Below are 20,389 nucleotides of genomic sequence, written 5' to 3'. Positions count from 1 at the left end.
GCCCTCAGACAGGCATACTCACACACAGACACAAATCCTTCCAATCATCAGTGATCAGAATGCAGTGAGGAGGACATCACACTGGATGAGGATGACATTGCCAGTTGGTTTTAAACTCCTCACAATAGCTGTTATAAGTTAGTCCCACAGTTCTGCATAATTTTGGACTAAAAATGCCTGGAGAAACATGCTGAGTCTCTGCAGGCTATGTTGATGCAGTTGGCTCAAATCTGCCACCCTGACCCCTGCCTGTCATAAGCCCTTGCCAAATCCCTTGACATCCAGTGAGCTTTAGAATGTAAGATCCAGGATGGGAAAACTGGCCAATGCCACTCACAGCAAACAGTACTGACAAACTTTTAATTTAGTTTCTGTCACTGTGAACCAAGAGCTTGGCCAGGTAAAGAGAACACCATGGCAGTGTGGGAACAAGAGAGTAAAATGCCATATGACACCCAAAAAGATGTCTATGAGACCCGGTCATTTGACTTTTTCAGGGGCGTTCCTCCTTCCATGCTGTGTCTGCTCTGATCTCACATGAACCCTGCCAAGCAAAGGAGACCAAGACCCTTGACCTGAAACACTCGATCTCTTTGGCTCCCATCACAGCCCGGCTCCTCCCATCCTGACATACAGCTGAGTGATATGTGACTTATTTGTCTCCCTCAATGGACTGCAGCTTCTAGCAGAGCAGTAGGATTTGCTTGCTCTAAAAGGCTAACTCCCAGAAAGACTTGTGAGTGATCACAGAAGTGAACTATTGGATGGGTTGGGTCAGGTGGATAAGTGAGTAGATGGTTACATGAGTGTGTGTATATGTACGTGTATGGTCAGACTGATGGCCAGGTTGGCCCTGCTGCTTCAACCTACCTGCAGCTGCCTTGTCCAGAGGTCATAGATCTTCTCATGGGCCTCTTCATGGAGCCTCTTTGCCTCTGCATGGGACTCTTGTAGTAAAATCTGCTCGCCCTGCATCTTTTTCTTGTCCTATAGCAACATTCTCACTTTTTCTTTCAACTGAGTCTGTTCACTCAGGTACTGACTGTAGAGGGTGCTGAAATATCACCAAAAATGATGAGCTCTGCCTCCATCTGCCACTCCTGCCTGGTATACCATGATTCCTGCAAGGTCTCATGTCCCCATCCCCAACAGCCCTGGGCTGAAGCTCTCATTATCCAGGCCAGAATCACTCAGGTGCAGGCCACAGAAAGAGAATAGCCAATTTCCAGAAAGATTTATACTACTTCTAAAGACCCTGACAGCAAAAGGGATCCATGTACCTCTGAAGACTTGATCTGCTACCTCCTGAACACACATCCTGGTACTTAACTGTTCACAGTATTGGGAAAACATGAGCAGGTAGAGGGAAACAATGCTCTGAGGGAGACAGAAGACCCATCTGGAATATATTCCATCCATGTGTCTCATAGAAAACAGCTCTCTTAGCTCCTGTCAGAGCCACAAAAGCCATGGTGCAAACCATGTTTTCTGTCTAGAAGTTCCAGAAGCTGACAGAAAAATGTTGGGAGGGGCTCTCAGACTCTTCACACTTAAGAGAACTCAGTCTAGAAGGCACAAGTCCAAGAGCTATAAGGCAGGCTGCTTGGTAAGGGGTAAACAGAGTACAACCACAGCCCTCACTTTGGTTTAAAGGTGGAGAAGGGAAGAAGATGCTGTGGGATATATTTCTGTATGCCGTGAATATGTATTGCTCACATTGGTTAATAAATAAGCTGTTTTGGCCTATGGCATGGCAGTAAGGAGCCAGGCTGAAAAATCCAGGAGAGACAGAAAAGAAAGGCAGAGGTGGAGGAGATGCCAGCTGCCACCCAAGGAGCAACATGCCAACAGCCTGGCAATGTAGCAGCCATATGGCAAAACACAGATGAATAAAATTGGGTTAATTTAAGATGACAGAGGTAGCTAGGCTGAAACTTAAGCCATTGGCCATAGAATTGTAAGTAATGTGAGGCTCTGTGTGTTTATTTGGACCATTTGGCTGTAGGAGGCATCAGGGACAGATTCCTCCTGACAGCGGGGTCAGGCAGGACTGGAGAAACTTCAGACAACAAGAAGCAGTCCTAACCAAGTTCTGGAGTCCACCCAAGTCAGGCACTCAATGGTAGATTTTGGTCTTCTCACTCAGCTCTTTGCACTTGTACAAGGACTCACTAATCTCCTTGGGTAATTTCTTCACATCTGACATATCCTTCTTATGCTCTGTGTTCTGTATCTCATGCTCCGAATTCAGCCTGTGGTAGGGAGTAGCCATAGGAACAACAAACCCTGTGATCATAGGCCTCAGGGAGCCCATGAATTAAGGTTGTATTTTGCACTACCCTAGCCTACTGGATGTCACACCCTGAATCCTATGTACTGGGAACTCTTGATGTGCATTAGACTTGCTACCCTGCCCCAGGTCCAGGAAAGGCTGGGTGTCAACAGGGAGGGAGACAGGGCTCCATGAGCTCCCTCAGTAGGCTTGGAGAGGTAGACTAGCTCTCTAAGTAGGTCCACCGGCGTGGGCCTCCCTGAAATCTGCAATGACATTTCCACTGTCGTGAGAACAGAAATGCTTTGTCCTTACAAGGATACCCAGACTCATCATCAGTATTGCTATGGAGGAGGCACTCTATGAGCATGACTTATAAACTCCCAAGGGGAATTGAAGAATCACCAGGGTGAGCAGAAAGACTGAGAACTGTGATGTTCAAAGTGGAACTCCCTGATCTCAGCACTTATATCACCTGAAATCTTTGAATCAGGCAAATCTTCAGGACTACTATTAATCTCTAACTCCAAGATCTGAAGGGACCTTGTGTCCCCATACACACACAATGTAGGGGAGCCTCTTAGAGACAGTACAGAACACATTGAGACACCAAATCCTTAGCACAAAGAGATGCATTTCCCCAGCAGGGCAAGCACGGCATTGGAAGCCTGCCTCTGGATCAGGCAAAGGCAGACAACACGCAGCAGGCTTTTTTCCGCAGTGGGATTTTAAATAGAAAGGTTAAGTCTCTGCTAGGGTGAGTTGCTGAGATCTGATTGGTCAGGTTGGCAAGTGTAGCCGAGAAATGAATTTTTATGGTTTGACTTTGATGTTTAGTTTCAAGAATGAGTTGGTGTCCACAAAAGGGAATGAACTCTGGAGACTAAATTAAGGTATGTAATCTAATGGTTTATTGAGGGAGAGGGAAGTGAAAAGGGCAAAACCTGCCATTGCCATGTTTGCAAAGTTTGGGCCCCTTAGAGGGCAATTCACATGCACACAAACCCACATACAGTTAGGATGTCAGAGAAATGCAGGTGGGTGGCATTGCCTCACAGTACAAGTAACAAGACCAGAGAGGAACAGGGATGGACTCCAGGCTTTCCAGTCACACACAGATGGAACAAGTAGGACCACCAGGCCCTTCAAGCTGCTCCCAGAGGAACAAGCAAAAGTAAATATCTTGTCAAATACAGAGACTGAGGTTAAACTCAGAGCACACAGCATCTCCTACAAGCCAACACCTGTCAAGGCCTCTTGAAATGCATGTTGTGGTCTTACACCCTACTGCCCCTCTCTGTGGATTGTGATTCAGGCCACAGACTCTGGGTTTCATTAGGAGGAAGCAGAACAGCCTGTGTCCCATCTCACTGTTACAGGCTTCAGTTCTGCCTCTCAGTTGCATTCAGGAAAATTTGCTTGTGCAGGTCACCCTGCAGGTGCAACTTTCAGTGACCCAAGGACTGCTGGAATTGACACAGTAGGGTCAAGACATTCACCAGAGAACATGGCATGATGAATACCTGTTGTTCAACTCATTGTTGTAATGGGCCAGGAATTCACGCAGTTCATTCCTGTCATTGTTCATCATCTATAGCTGAAGTTTCAGTTTTTCCACCTGGTTCAGCTGCTGCTCCTGCTCAGTGAGGAAGAAGGGTGTGGATGATGCCTTCCTAGCAGTTCCTGTAGGTACATAAACACAAGTGAATTTGTACAAATGAATGGCATAAGCCAAGAAGGTCATGTGGAGTCCCAAGAGGAGGCCTGAGGAAGAGGAAATGCATGGAACCCAGTAAAGCCCTCAAAGATCAGAGCAGCTCTCCTTAAGCTGGGCCTCATAAGCCATGTGTCTGTCTCCAATCACTATGGCTAGATATATGCCTCAGCCCCTACTGCAGCCCCACTGGCCCTGAAAGACATAAGCAAGGCCAGTCATGTTGGTTTGGAATTGTCAGCTAATACCTGATAGGTGGTGGTATTATGTTCCCCCAAATATTGTGCACCCTAATAAACTTATCTGGGTTCAGAGATTGGGACAGCCACTAGATGCAGAGGCTAAAAGTGGTGGCACTCATGCCTTTAATCCTAGCATTCTAGAGGCAGAAATCCCTCTGGATCTCTGTGAGTTCAAGGCCACAATGGAAACAGCCAGGCATGGTGACTCACACCTTTAATCCCAGGGAGTGATGGCAGAAAGCAGAAAGGTATATAAGGCATGAGGACCAGAAACTAGAAGCTTTTGGCTGGTTAAGCTTTCAGGCTTTTGAGCAGCAGTTCAGCTGAGAGCCATTGGGATGAGGACACAGAATCATCAATTCTGAGGAAACAGGATCAGCTTAGGAACTGTTGAGGTGAAGAAGTTGTGGCTTGTTCTGCTTCTCTGATCTTCTAGCATTCACCCCAATACCTGGCTGTCGTTTGATTTTATTAATAAGAATTGTAACATTCATGCTCCACTCATGAGATGCAAGGAAATCCCGGAGTCCTAGTGCTTTTCACCTCCCAGCCCTGATAACCTGTGTCCATGACTAAAAGGAACTGAATGTCTCAGACCTGGGTACATGGATGAAAAATTTCCCTCCTTGGTATTTACATCAGATATAAAACGCAACAACATCTCATTCTGATACCGCATTAGTGGTTCTAGGCCTCCTGTTGCATTCTTTGCCACTCAGAATGAACTGAGGAGGTCGCAGCACAGCAGCTGCAGACTTGTCCATCCCTGGCCCTCTGCCAACTAACCATCAGGAATCCTCCACCTTGAATCTGCTCTTTAGGAACCCAGATAAGCAGCATGGACCCATTGCTTCATGATTACAGCTACTGATCCCCATTACTAGAAAGTCCATTTCTAGCCTCACCTCCTCCTTAGGAAACTAGGGCTCTCTCTGTCAACCAGTGTGATCAGTCTTGCCAACATGTCAATTTGGTGAACAATATAAACACTTAGTGAATGCCTCAAGGGCAGTTGGCATTGCCCGGACTCTGGTGATTTCATAGAAGATGCCACAGGCTCTCCAGGATATAACAGAATTTCCAGAGAATGGATTGTTAGGGCCACTGTCAATGGTCATCTCCTATCTGATAAAAAGCTCTTCCCCAATTCACCAGTAGCCAAGATGCCCTTTCCAGGATTCTTTCCTGAGACACAGGGGAAGGCCTTCAGCACCTCCTCCTTCCAATCCCGAGATCTCTTTGATTCATTAGAATCTAGTTCATTCTAATTCAATAGTTCATCATATGTGGAAAGCAAGACTCATTTTCCACACAACGCCCAGGAATAGCTCTTCTCATCCTGATGATCTCCAACTAATAAGATGAAAAATTAAGGATGCTAAGAAATTAGCTCAGGACAATGGGGAGGGAAAATCAGTTCCATGAGGTGAACAAGACATCAAAGAAGATCTACAGGGCTGTTACAATGTATGGTGGTAGTGGAGGATTATGTGGGTCCTGTCAGAACAATGATAAGTCACACAGGTAATGATGAAACTTTTGCAAAAGCTTCAGCAGAATACATTCCAGCCATCATGATGTTAGCAAAGGTATTATCAACTACTGATAAGTATGACTGAAAGTACCTAAGGACTGCGCATCCTTAGGTGAGCCCTCAGAAACCAAGAACAAATACTTACAGGAAGAGTGATGTCCTAGTCCTGCACTCAAGCTAGAGGAAAGAGGACTGGCTAGTGAGAGGGCAGGAACTCAGAAACCTTAGGGGTCACTGACATGCAGCAATGCTTGGGGGCTCCTGCCCTGCTAGTGGTTGTTATTTAAAACGTGAGACTCTCTAGCTCTGCCCAGGGGACTTTACTCTCTCTGTTATTAGTGACACACACCAAAAGAAATACAGTGTGGGTGAAGTGCAGGGTTGGAACTGAGACCTCCTTAGTCCCTCTGGGCTTCCTTCCCACTCAGAGTGAAAGCAGAGGGCCCTGAACTGAACAGCTTCAGACTTGACCATCCCTGGCTCTCTGCCAAACGAACCATGGAAAATCCTCAAGTCTGGGTCTGCTCTTGAAGAACTCAGAGGACCAGGATAGGCCCATCATTGTTTCTCAGAAACTCTCCTCTCCTGAACCCCACTCCTGGAAGGATCAGCTGAAGCCTTCCTCCTTCAGGAAGTTCCCCAACCCTTTCCCAGGACTCACTGCGCTTTCCCCAGAACCATTTGCTTCTTGATATGTGACATGGAGACTGAAGGCCATCTTCCTTCTGCCTCCCTCTGATCTCCCTGTGCTCGCCATCCTGTCTCCCAAGAATCCTGTTCAGTCTAGTCAGCATGTCTGTCGGTGAAACGCGAGACACTGCACCAATGCCCCAATGACAGTTGGTGTTGCCACAACACTGGTGACATCACATGGAATGCCAGGGCTCTCCAGGAGACAGTAGAATGTCCATGTGCTGATGTCACATGGTATATCTGCTACCCTTTGCTTTGCATTTAATATCCATTTAAGAGTAACCTCATAACATATTTGTCTTTCTGGGTCTGTGTACCTCCCTCAGTTTCTAGTTCCATCCATTTGCCTACAAATTTCATGATGTCACTATTTTTTTAACCACTGAGTAATATTCCTTTGTGTAAAGGTACCACATTTATATTATTATATCCTTCAGTTGAGGGCCATCTAGGTTGTTTCCTGGTTCTGGCTATTACAAATAATGCTGCTATAAACATAGTTGAGCAAGTGACCTGTGGCATCATTGAGCATCCTTTGGGTATATGCCCAAGAGTGGTATTGCTGTGTCATAATGTCAGTAGATTCCTAACTTTCTGAGGTACTGCCCTACTGATTTCCTGAGTGGCTGTACATGTTTGCACTCCACCAACAGTGGAGGAGTGTTCCCCTTGCTCCACATCCTCTTCAACATAAGCTGTAATTAATGGATTTGATCTAAGTCATTCTGACAGGTGTAAGATGGTATCAGTGTCATTTTGATTTGCGTTTGCCTGATGGCTAAGAATTTTGAGCAATTCCTTAAATTTCTTTTTTCCATTTAATATTCTTCTGTTTTGAATTCTCTGTTTAGATCTTTACCCCATTTTAGAAATTGGATTATTTTGTAATTTGATGTCTAGTTTCTTGAGTTCCTTATATATTTTGGAGATCATTCCCCTGTCAGATGTGGGCTTGTGAAGATCTTTTCCTATTCTGTAGGCTGTCATTTTGTCTTATTGACTCTCTATCATTTGTAGCACAAATCTTAACAGTTCATATTAATAAAAACAAACCTGGAGGCAGGTATTGGGGTGAATGCTGAAAGATCAGAGAAACAGAACAAGCCTCAGCTAACCTCAGCTCGCCAATTTCTCAGCCAATCGTATTTCCTCAGACTGGAAGCCTCTGAGTTCTCATCTGAATGGATCTCAGCTGAGTTGCTGCTAAAAGCTAAAAGCTTAAAAAAGGCTCTAGTTCCTGGTCCTCACACATTATATACCTTTCTGCTTCCTGCCATCACTTCCTGGTATTAAAGGCTTCCCTCCCCAGCTCCACTGGCACCTATATAACTGAAGAATTTTTGCTACACCAGTCTCTTGACCTCATGCTCCCTTGGCCCAAGCTGCCTCTCTTGGTCTGTGGCTCTTCTCTTGCTCTTGCTCCTCTCTCTCCTTACATGGTGTAGCTCAGTCTTGTCCTGATAACTGTGGACTCTTCTGTGGAAGCCCGTTTTCTGGTTCCTCGTGTCTTTACCCAACATGTCTGCATAGAGGATGATTAGGACCACGGGCCAGAGTGCAGGTGTCTGAGATGGTCTGCACTTGGCTGTGCTGGGGGATTAGGTCATTTTCTCCACCCCTTGGCATCTTCATAAAAACCCTGGGGAAGAGATAGTCAGGGCCCGCTGGAAAAGGTTCCAGGCCCTCTCAAGGCTATCCTTTATTTTCTACCTGTTTATCTCAGCAAGATTCTCCACAATAAATCCTTCCATCTAATATTTCCTGCTGCTCACACTCAAGAAAACTCTGGGGAGCTGTGGGGTTTGTGGTTAAATGCCCCCAGAATGGTGCCATGAACAGGGACTAAAGAAAGAAAGGGGGGACTAAAGACAAATGAACAGGGACTAGAGACAAAGTAATAGGGACCAATGATGAAGGAAAATAATAGTTTTGTATAACGAGCTTTTGGTAAAAGTGCTGAGTCAGCCCTGCCAGTGGAAAGGCATGCCAGTGTTGTAGAAAATATGTATTTTATATATATTGAGGGGCAGGGGTTTTATCCTCGAGAGAAAAGGAAACCAGACTGGAAGGATGTCCGATGATGCAGTGCAAAATTCTCTTCTGTCAAAATTTTCTATCTTCTATCCCTTTCTCAATTTCTATCTGTGAAAAATAAGTATATGGTATAGGGTAGTAATATAGTGTAGGAAAAACTTAGAAGTGTAAGATCGTGCAGAAAAAATAAGTAAGGCAACTAGACAGAAAAACTCAATTTTCTAACTTTGGGGTCTTTGAATACAGACTGGGGGAAAAAATCTTTCTTTGGGCTTTATGGGTGCTAAAAAAGCTCTTCTCTGATCTAATGGGGAAGAAAAAATTTCCTATGGAAGCTTTTGTCCTGGGAACAGCTGAAATGCTATGTACAAGCAACAGGAGAAAGTGTTTTCTCCCTGAGGCAAAAATGGGGGTGTAAAAAGCCAAAAAGTTTAAAGTTGGGAAGTTTTGGGAAAAGTTGGTCTTTTTGGGGAAAAAATCTTTCTCTTAAACTATAGCTTTTCTTGGAAAATTTGAAGGAACTTTTTTTTTAAAAAAGCCTTAATCTTTCTCAAAAGCTCTTAAACTTAAAAACTAAAGCCTTTAACTTTCTCAAAAGGGCAAAAATTAGAATCACCTCAAGATATTAGTATGGGGACCACTGTGATTAGCTCTAAGGGAAAACAAACTTCTTAAGACAGCAAAACCTCTCTAAGTTCTTTCAAGCTTTAACAATCCTCCCTGCAATGTGGGAGGCAGGGACAAGTTCCTAAAAGCCTCTTCTAAGCTCTGTCTCTTCAAGCTAGTAAGACAGTGAGTCAGAGTACCCTGAGGGAAACACTTGGGAGAGTGTGGGTAAAGAGCTACAGAGAGCCCAAAAGGGCAGGAAACTACCTTAGAAAGGCAAAAAGACCCAGCTTTTCAGTTACAGTGAGCTGAGGCATCAAGGGTTTTGTTTCAGAATGAAAAGTGCTCCTAATCATCCTAAATCAAAGATCCCCTGAAGCAATGCAAACTGTTAGCATTGGATCCTCACTTCTGACCAAAAAACCCAGAGGCAACTGGCCAGGGTCTCTGAGTTCGGGTGCATTTTGGTGATACTAGGGTTCTTGCAGTTGTAAACTTCATGGAGCACAGAGCTGAGGCAGGAAGGTGCAGGACCCAGGGAAAGATTGCTAATGAACAAACAAAGCTAAAGCTGGTGGGAACAGCACAGTTGCCCACTTTCCTACAAGTCCCGGGTTTATAGGTCTACAGCCACAAAAGGAAATCTGAGAAAAAGCTTTCCTATCAGAGAAAGGACCTTTCTGGGAAAACAGTTAAGCTGAACTTAAGTTCAGTTAAGCAAGACTGCTTCAGAGTCAGAATGCTGTCTGGGGAAAGAGCCCAGCCAGGGTAGAACAGAACTATCCAGGAGTAAAGCTTTCTTTTCTATCAGAGAAAGCATCTCTTTGAAAAAAGCTTTGTTTCAACTGACTCCCATGAGATGAGGGAGTGTAGCCCTAAGGGGTGATTGCATCTGGCATAAGCTCTGTCCTTGAGCACCCAGACAAGCAAACACAACCCACTGGAGGACTGGGCCAGGTGAAGGCCTAATGAGGCAAAGCACCTGTCCTAATGGGCGTTTAGAAATGGCAAAAACCTCCCTTGTTAGATTTTCAGTCTGTATGCAAACCACACAGACCCCAAAAACAAACAGACAAAAAAGCCCCTACCTTCAGTAGCAGGGAAAGCCGCCACAGTAGTATCAGAAACTGTTTCTTGGGTAAAGGGGATAAACTGAGACCAAATTGGGAGCTCTCTGGGAGAAAGACTCTGAAGAAACAGAAGGGACAGATTCCTCCCCAGAAAATGCATGATGTGTGAAAAGCTGCTTGAATTTGAGGCAGATTGGGGGGAGGGGGAAGGGAGAAAAACCCCTACTTCCAAAAGCAGCTATCAGAGGTACAAAGCTGCAGACAGATACCTGAAGCTCTGCATCTGAGGGGGAAGGAACAAGCAAAATGAGAATAAAATCAGTGGGAGAAAATCTCTCTGAAAGAGCTATGGAAAAGCTGTTGTACATGATCTTGTTTTTCACTGACTGGCTAAAACAAACACAACCCCAGGGAAAGTTGCTATCAAAATGCCAGCCTCAGTGCTGGCTAACGAGGCAGGTGCAGTTCTGATCTGGGGCCAGTGTCAAATGAAGGAGAGACATCTGTTAAAGCCAGCTGAGAAAAGACCAGAAACCTCCCAGTGTCCCATAATTGAAAATGTAAGATGCTTGTTCAAATCTCCCGTTGCAAAAAACTTTGTTCAAATTTCCCGGGCAAGAATTTGTAAGCAAGTCTGGCAAAAGAGAACCAGTTGACTCTTAGACCCCAAAAGAACTATGGGAAATGACTGATATAAGGGAAATGATATAAGGGCCTGATATAAGGGACTGATATTATTATGGACTGATATAAGGAAAATGCATTCTGGGAAAGGTAGTTTTTCCGCTAAAGATGGCGCCATTGCCCTGAAACACTTTTGTCAGCTCAAAAATACGTTCATGGTAAACTTAAAATACAGCTTTTAAAAGAATAAGGAAAATCATTTAAGAGTTTAAGTGTCAGTTCCAATGAAAATTTGAAGGGATACGGAACTAGGTGCTTCCTGGTTTGGGGCTACGTTGGTTGCACAGCTATTAGGGTAAACAAGGTTCGTCGGCCTTATTTACCCTAATAGCTGTACAAAGTTTTTATGGTATTTGGATGACAAAAACCTACCTTTAAGAGCATCAAGCCACTTTAAAATCCTTAAGAAAGCAAGAGAAAGCAGTTTATGCACTGAACCTTGTTTTAGATATGAAGAAACTTATGGACAAATAAAGTTCTTTGTCTTTTTTGTTTTTTTATTTTTCTATTTTTGGTTTTTCGAGACAGGGTTTCTCTATGTAGCTTTGCACCTTTCCTGGAGCTCTCTTGGTAGCACAGGCTGGCCTTGAACTCACAGAGAACTGCCTGGCTCTGCTTCCCGAGTGCTGGGATTAAAGGCGTGTGCCACCACCAACTGGCCCAGGGCTCTTTTATATTTTACATTATTTTCTAATTTTATTTCAGACTGTATTCCGACTCAATATGTAGAACATACTGTCCTGGAAGCGCCCCCCCCCCCCACTCCCCAGAGATGAGGACGGAACCCAGGGCCTTGGGCTTGCTAGCCAACCACTCTACCACTGAGCTAAATCCCCAACAGCCAGTTCTTTGCCTTTTGAGCAAACAGCCCGCAATGAATGATTCCTTTGCAAATCTAATAAGGAGACAAGGAAACAGGCATTTAAAAAATGACTGCTTTAGAAATGGGAAACTTCAGAAAAGCTGTCTTAAAAAAAAATAGTTGCTTCACCTGAAAGTTCCTTATAAGAAATCAATGCTAAATATCACAGCTGCTAATAACATCAGGAATTAAAGCCAATGAAGTGAAAATACTAAATCCTGAAAATGCTTTTTCTCAAAGTAAGCTAATGAAAGATACATTTCATGAAAGAACATCTATGTTCTTGACTCCTTTGAATAGTAACAGTTTTGGTGAAAATATTGGAACTGACAACAATCAAGTCAAATGTTTCAACAAATTCAAGACACTATTCCACAAAAGAAAGCTGCCATGCTTTGTGGGCCATATTAGAGCTCACTCCAATCTTCCTGGTCCTTTAGCTGAGGGGTAATGCAATGGCTGAGCATTGTCCCAAGTGGAAATGGCTCAACAGTCACATGCTCTTCATCAAAATAGTGAAAGCTAAAGAGAAAGCAATTCAATCTCACGAAAGAAGCAGCTCATTAAATAGTTAAATGATGTGGGGGTATGTCCAAAATATTTTCCTGTCCCTCACTTAGGAATAAACCCTCAAGGTCTTCTTCCCAATCACCTATGGCAAATGGATGTTACTCATATTGTAGAATTTGGCAAATTAAGATATGTACATGTGATCATTGACATTTATTCAGGAATTTTAATGGCTAGTGCACAACCCGGGGAAGCTACAAAACATGTAATTATGCACTGCTTGAAGTGTTTTTTGTATATGGGTATACCAAAAAATTATTAAAACCAATAATGGTTCTGGATATAGTAGTAAGGCATTTCAACAGTTTTGTACCCAATGGGAAATCATACATAAAACAGGTATTCCTTATAATCCTCAGGGACAAGGTATTGTAGAAAGGGCTCATAGCAGTCTTAAAATACAACTTCAAAAAATAAAAGGAAGACATTTAACCCTCAATCTCCACATAATGTATTAAATCATGCTCTTTTTGTTCTGAACTTTTTGAATATGGATGTCTATGAACAGTCTGCCACGTATAGATTTTGGCACAGTGGCACCCAAGTGACTTTTGCTCAAGTAAAATGGAAAGATCCCTGCTCGGGATTATGGAAGGGTCCCGATCCTGTTTTAATATGGAGTCAAGGACATGTTTGTTTGTTTGTTTGTTTGTTTGTTTTTTCATAAGAGGAGAATGAAGCTCGGTGTTTACCGGAGCCTCTGGTAAGGAGCATGGAACTAAGGAAGGTCAGCTCCAATGACGTTCCTTTAAAGGAACCAGAATGAAAGTGGCTCGATTAGTGTTTCTGAGGTTTTGTCACTAGTTAATGCAAACAGTGAGCAAATAGAGTTCCAAGCTGGGCTGCTTTTGGCTTTACTAGCTCTTTTAGAGAAATACTTTATATCACCTAATAGCTGTGCAGTATTTGGCGAAGAGCTTTACAGCAACTAAATACAGTAATTTCACTCAGCGTGAAGTTTTTCAGTAGAGCAAACCAAAAGTACTGCTGTAATAGAAACATTTATCTGAATTGAAGCACTTAGGGGAGCTAGTATGAATTTGGGTGAAGGGACAGCCTCTAGTTAAAAACCGTCTACCACGGTGCATCTCTGCCAGTTCCAGAAAGGCTGAGAGAACTCAACTTTGGGGTGTGGCTTCACCTCCCCCTACCCTAGAATGTTACAATCCCATAGCAACAAGTATCACAACTCTATAAGGACTACACTCAGTAAATCCCAGTGCTGTATAGCAAAGCTGACTATAAACTCTAAACTTTAGAAATGATGTGTATACTTCCTGACTAGTTAAGAGAATCTTTCTGATAGAGATAGTGATGATAAGAGTAAAAAGTAGAAAAAGATGAAAATAAGATATGTGAGTTTGTAGAGATTATTCTGTCTTGTTAGATCTGTGTTAAGAAATCTTTGGGTGTTTGCTAATTTATATATATGCTAATGGTAGCCCTATATAAGTTTGTAAAATAGGTCCATAGAGTTCCTTTAAGAATATAAGCTTGCAAAAAATATCTAAGGTAGTCTTAAGACATGTAGTAATAAGCTTGTAAGAAGTAAAGATACTAGTTGTAAATGTAAGTTTAAATAAGAAATAAGATAAGAAGTATATAAGAAGTAATAAGAAATGTATTTGCTAAAGTAGTTCAATAGTTTACTTAAGGAGTATAAATAAGAAGATGTTAATATGTTATATGTGAGTTTGTAAAATGTAAAGGTTGAATGTGACTCTAAATGCTTTGCAAGGCAAAAAATAATGTTATATGTGAGTTTGTAAAGTGTAAATGTTAAGTGTGAATCTATTCTTAATGTATATGGTGAAAGAACCTGAGAAACAGAAGGTTAGTGTCCTAGTAGACTGCAAATTAGGCAGTCTGGATGGTTTTAAAAGCTCCAGAAGCCGCTAAGAAGCTAAGAATGGCAGATGCCAGAACCAGCACAACAAGGAATCCACAGCTGAGATCCGTGAAGAATCAACACAACACAGAAAAACCTGAGCTAACATCAAAAAACGGTGCTGTTTAAACTATTACTGTAACTAAAAAAATCTCCAGCTTGAGAATGAAAGTTGCAGATATGCTTGTTTTAACTAAAATTGTTAACTGCAAAAAGTTTTGGTTGTAAAACATCTCTTCATATTTGGAAGTGAAAGTCTGATGCCAGAATTTACTTTTTTGAACTTTTTGAACTTAAAATGAGATGAAACTACAGAAAGATTTTTGTTATGGATTTCTTCATATTTGGAAGTCTTGTACCAGAATTATTTGAATTTTGAGACTTAATGAAATGAACAATAGATTTCAATGCATGGGACAATTTTGAGTTTACTTATAATAATGACCTAGAAACAGTTTTCTGCAATTGGGTTAAAAATGGAACTATTTAAATGAAGAAATTTATTGTTTCTACCTTGACTCAAGATGCAGTTTTGTGTATGCATATATGCTGGTGATTCATGTATGGTTCTGTGTTAAAAATGCAATTGTTTTGTGGAACTGTTTATGTAAAAATGGAATTACGTACAGAACTGGTTTTGTGTTACAAATGGAACTGTTTAAATGGAAAAGTTTGGTTTTTCTAACTAGGCTTGAGATTTTGCTTAAAAAATTATAAAGAAAAGTGAGAGTTAATATTCCTTAGTTTAATTTAAAAAAATGTTTGAGTGGATTAATGTCATGTTTTGATTAGTAAGAAATGAAAATGGGGTATACTAAGAGACTACTTTTAAAGTGTAAAGAGTTTTATTAAGAAACTGCTTTTGGATGTTTTGCTAAATATTTTCAAAGTGTTAATGGTTAGATTGAAAATATTGCTTTTCAATATGGGTTTGTAGGAACTGTATAAGTTTGGGTTCCTCTAACTAGGTTTGAGATTTTGTTTAAAAAATTATAAAGAAAAGGAGGAATTATGAGATTGAATTATGTTTGCAGAAACCTATTGGTATTAATGCACCCTGGTTTTGTGGAGTTAAGGAAGTTTGATGTGAGTACAACAAAGTTTTTCCTATGTTCTGTTAGCAAGAAAATTCAAATGATTGAGTTAAAGTGGTAAGACGGAGAAAATTGTTAACTATATATAGCACCATACTATGTATAGCAATATTTATGTTAACCTGTTAATGGTAATGATAAAGCTAAGGGATTCTTTAAGTTTGTAGTCGCCTTAAGAGTTTTTGGTTTAGAAAGGGCTTGAGGCAGCTAAGACTGCTGTAGTCAACTTGGACCTAATTCAAAAGAGAAATGCCATCTTTATCACCCTCTACTCCCATACTGGGAGGTGTAACAGCTATGGAGATTGCTGTAGGCCATTAATAGTTATTTTTTATATATTAAGAAAGGGGGACCTGTGGGAGCCCGTTTTTGGGTTCCTAGTGGCTTTACCCAGCAGGTCCGCATAGAGGATGATTAGGACCATGGACTTGAGTGCAGGTGTCTGAGATGGTCTGCACTTGGCTGTGCTGGGGGAGGAGGTCATTTGCTCCATCCCTTGGCATCTCTATAAAAACCCTGGGGCAGAGACAGTAGGGGTCATTGGAAAAGGTTCCAGGCCCTCTCGAGGCTATCATTTATTTTCTATCTGTTTATCTCAGCAAGATTCTCTGCAAATAAATCCTTCTATCTAATATTTCCTGCTGCTCACACTCAAGAAAACTCTGGGGAGCTGTGGGGTTGGTGGGAAAATGACCCCACACTCTTCCACACACCTCTTTCTCTTATGTATTCTCACATACCTATAATAAACCTCCAAACTTAGGAGTAGTCATGTCTCCTTCCTATCATCCTTCCTTCCCTCCCTCCCTCTTTCTTTCACAGAGGATCTGGATTTCATTCTCAGGACCCTCATGTCAACTCAGAACCACCTACACTTTTAGATACTCATGGTCTAATGTGCCCTGCTCATCTCCACAGAGATGCATGTATGCAAGCACTCATCCATATTAAATAATCATAACATATCTATATAATTAAGAAAAAAGGAGGATGGGAAACCAGAAGGATCAAAGTGGCCAAAACTGAATAACCACTAACATATAAGCCGTAGTATCCCATTGCTTCATCATTCACACTGAAAATGTAGTGTCCAACACCTAGAAAATTTGGTAGTCAGGGGTGTCTAACAACAGCAATTGCTACTGGTCAACATTTGGAGTACATGGCTTGGTACACACACACACACACACACACACACACACACACACACACACACACACACGCCTAGGAATTCCTATTCAAAAACTTTTAAATAAGATGTAAAATTTTCTTTGAGAGATTTTTACATTTGTACACATTGTCGATGGTCTTCAGTCTACTAATATACAAGTGCAGTAAGTCAGAGTGCTTTAACAATTCCTCTCGCATGTCACCAGATTTCCACTGGTGCCATTGTTCTCAGAAACTCCAGTGATCTGTAAGATCTGAGATTTAGCCTGATTTGTCTTTTCTCATTCACTGTCAGTCTTCAGTATGGTACAGATACTCTGAGAACCACTGGGTACTGCAAAATGATTGCAAATACAGGGCCTTCAGTGAGTCATCTCCCAATGTGAAGTACTCTCTTGTCTTCCTAGTCATCAAGCCCTTCCTTTCTATACTGATATTCCAATGAATTCAAACACTCTGTTAATCCACTCTGAATCAATTTTAATTCCTTATGAAAGGAGAGACTTACTTTAACCTTAGCTCTTAGTATTAGTTTGGAGAGAATAGAAAACAACATCTTATTTCACACACTGCACACAAATTTTCAGCCCACAACTTGAAGAAAATACTTTTCATGCTGTTTTTCAAAAAATAGACCTTATACCTACTAGAGTTTTGCAAAACGCGCGCGGGCACACACACACATTTTAAAAGAATATATCAAAAAAGGTTTGTTGGGCCCTGATCCCCATTCTTTGGGTAGCTGTTGCCTTGCTTGCTGACTTTGATCAGATGACCTCCCTGTGCTAATTCCCTGCCCCTTTCCTTCCTCCTGAAGAGCTCCTGGAGGTTCCTTGTTTGTGTATCATGCATATTTGGTGTAAACAGCTAGGATGCAAATATGTAAAACATCTGTAGGGAACTTCTGCCCTCTGGGGTTCTCCCATTGTGCTATAAGCCTTTATTTAAGGCCTCTTCCCTCCTTCAATAAACAGCATTGGCATTCTACTGTGACGAATGACCTGCTGTCTTGTCTCTGTTTTTAATACTCAGTCCATAGCTCGGACATGGTGAACTGGTGAACGGGTGGTAATACAGGCACTTCAAAGATTGAGTTACAATAGTGTAACAGTTATCTGAAAGCCTAAGATTCTGGTAACTTGAGGCTGGGTACCTCAGCAGATATAGTTGTCCCACAGTGGCTGTCTCCCATTTGGAGAGGCCCACAACCCAGTGGTTGCTCAGTGCATGAATCTGGACCTCAGGCAGCATCAGCTGTGCCCTGTGCATTCTCAGGACATACACATTCTAATAAGTGGTTTCTAACCATGTGTTCTCTACTGTGTGGTGATGTTTTGGTACTATCCCTATTGAGCCTTGCCCATCCTTCAGGCTTGACTTCCCCAGAAGGAGCTCCGGTTCTGTTTTAGAAGAGTCACATAAAATCTTTTTATCAAATATTAAGATGAAGGGAGGTGATGTGATGCTACCTGTGTGTTCAGCACTGGGCAGACACTTAACACAGAGTTACAGCCCCAAGCACTCAGGAGGCAAAGGAAGGCAAATCTCTGAGTTCAAGGCCACCCTGGTCTACTGATTGAGTTCCAGGACAGCCAGGCTGTTACACAGAGAAACCCTGTCTCAAAAAACAAAAAACAAAAAACAAAAAAGCCCTTATGTTGTATACTGAGGACAGTAATAGATTTGACTGTTTGGCTTTGGACCTGTACCCTTTCAAGTCTGCACACTTAGGGACAGCCATGGTGAAGGTGTAATAGTGAGGTGCAGATTGCTTTGGAAACCTTGGCCTAATGTGTTTACCAGTTCATGCCCTATGTAGCTAGGCGATATCATAGAAGCCAGTAGGGCTGAATTGTCAGGAAGGCAGGTCTTCAGGGGAGAGATGTGATAACCAAAGCCACTGAGACAGAAATCCCTGAATTATAGATCTGTTAGCCATGTGTTATATTTACTTGTTTTATGTGTCCAAGTGTTTTGCCTAATGTGTGTCTGTGTGCCATGTGCATGCTTGGTGCCCATCAAGTCCAGAATAATGCCCCTGGAACTGGAGTTACAGGCAGTTATGAGCCACCAGGAACTGAACCTGGATCTTCTGCAAGAGCAGCCAGTGCTCTTAGCCACTGAGCCATCTCCAGCCCCCCCCCATTAGCTCTATTATAATTGAGATTTAATTATTTTTGTCTTCTACATTTGATGTAACAGTGATCTAACTAATGTTAGTGTGATGGTGTATAAACACACATGCAGGCAACACTTTGTACACATAAAATAAATTTTTCTTTTTCCTTTTTTTTTTTAAGAAAAACAGAAAGACCAGGAGCAGAATGCCATCCTGGATGCCCAGGTGGGTCTGAACATGCTCCTGAAGCCAGGGGTGCATGAGGGAGCAAGGATCAGGGTGTCACCTCTTGCATTCTGCCCACTCTGCTTAGGCTCCTGATGTTAGCATAGACTGCGTGTGGACACCTGTGTCTGCCACAAGGTGTGCAGAATCATTGGCACCTGCCAGCTGATGGCAGCAATGTCAGCTGCCATCCCACCCTGGTGCCTAGCACAGTAACAGTATCCCATCAAGGGCAGATCAGAGGGGATCCTGTTACCTGGATGAGATGGCTAAGTCAGCCTCCAACCTTGTGACTTTTCTGTGGCCAGGAAACCTGAGGCTGGAGGCTGCCAGCACCTTATTGGCTGCATTCTCAATCTGCTAAGGAATGCTGGGGCAATTTTTCAAAGCTAAGCACATGGCTTCCATGACGATACCCTTAACACAAATGCCAGTGTAACCATTCCCATCTCCTGAGTGCCAGGATTAAAGTCACGTGTTACTTCCACCTGGCAAGAGCCTCCAAAACATGCATAAACCTGTATTCAGATTGTTAGCTCAGCCTACAGAGCAAATTAGAATGTTTGATGATTGGGTGTCTTTCAGGGATTTGAAACCTATGTGTCTCAAACTGAATATTCCTAATTCATAAGTGCTTGCATATATGAATATCTGATAATTTTCTCTCAACTTTCATAAAATCTAGTGAAATTATACATAAACTTGCTGGAGTTGAGTAACCTCATTATAGAATCTTATTTCTGAAAAAGTTTTATTTGTATTTCATAATTGTTTTCTTGGAGTTTTTTGTAGTTGTTGTTGTTGTTGTTGTTCTTTTTTTTTTGAGACAAGGTTTCTCTGTATTTTGGCTGTCATGGAACTCACCCTATAGACCAGGCTGGCCTCAAACCCACAGAGATATACCTACCTCTGCTTCCTGAGTGCTAGGATTAAGGGGTGTGCCACAGCCTGGCTGGGAAAGTAATTCTGTTGGTAGGGTTCTTGCCTAGTAAAAATGATGCCCTGGGTTCTAGTCCCATCACTGCACAGAACCTCACATGGTGGTGCATGTCTGTACTTCAGAACATGAGAACCGGAGGCAGGAGGATCAGTAGGTGCTGCCGTGACATTAGTTCACTTTCCCACATTCTTAACTTTAGCTGAACACTGACACTTTGTCCTACCTAGCTCATTAGGTCAGAACAGGTGAGAACCAGCATCTTTTATTTCTGTGTAGCTTGAACTCAGGATCTACCTGCCTCTTTTTCCTGAGTGCCACAATTACAGACTACATACCCAGCTACAATCATGTGAAGCATAGTGAAGGTTAACAAGTCATTTTCTAAGCCTGACATGATGCTTGTAACCCTGGCAATCAGGAGGTTGAAGTGGGAAGGTAGAGAATTCAAGGCCGACCTAGACCAGGGAGTAAGACCCCATGTTAACAAAATCATTTTCAAGTCATGGTGTCTCAACCAGGGTGGTACTGTTTCAGAGGAGAAAACTGTCAGGGAAAGAGTGGGTGGTTCCCTGTATCCTGTGCCATGTTACACTGTGGCATGCTTAGCAGCATCCCTGGCCTCACAGGTTGACAGAGGTACTTTCTTCCCAAGGCAAAGCCAGCCAAAATGCC

The 20,389-nt window shown here is 42.4% G+C and overlaps 1 protein-coding gene across 1 annotated transcript in view; it reads left to right on the top strand.

Moving 5' to 3' along the window:
- LOC143270598 (sperm motility kinase Z-like) overlaps positions 1-20,389 on the top strand; it is a 107,412-nt gene that overhangs the window by 52,935 nt on the left and 34,088 nt on the right. The window lies entirely within an intron of this gene.

Source organism: Peromyscus maniculatus, chromosome 23 (assembly GCF_049852395.1).
Source record: "Peromyscus maniculatus bairdii isolate BWxNUB_F1_BW_parent chromosome 23, HU_Pman_BW_mat_3.1, whole genome shotgun sequence".
Taxonomy (NCBI): Eukaryota; Metazoa; Chordata; class Mammalia; order Rodentia; family Cricetidae; genus Peromyscus; species Peromyscus maniculatus.
This window is presented reverse-complemented; position numbering and strand designations above follow the sequence as displayed.